We start from the raw sequence: 351 nt of genomic DNA on the forward strand, positions 1-351 counted from the left end.
TGACCTCATATATAACCTTCAGTATCAACTTTCACGACCTGTATCCTATGACCTGTACCTGCTATCAAGACTTGTTTCCAGGTCACATCAGGCAAAACGATCGAAGTTCTCAATAATAGCATTCGACGCTTCGACCTGCACTCAATGACCTGTTGCAAACCCCCCCTATCGCAGACGACCTGTAACTATGACTTACGACCACTTTGCTCTCCACTTCTTCATGGGGCCGGGTACGACCTGAGTACGGACAGGGTACGACCAGCAGAGGATCGAGATGTGTTGGAAATACGCTAATGTTCAGACCGGGATAAGCTTTTGCTGTGACGGAGCTGGGACACCCACGAGACGCTT

This window comes from Penaeus monodon, chromosome 33 (genome assembly GCF_015228065.2).
Source record: "Penaeus monodon isolate SGIC_2016 chromosome 33, NSTDA_Pmon_1, whole genome shotgun sequence".
In the NCBI taxonomy this organism is placed as follows: Eukaryota; Metazoa; Arthropoda; class Malacostraca; order Decapoda; family Penaeidae; genus Penaeus; species Penaeus monodon.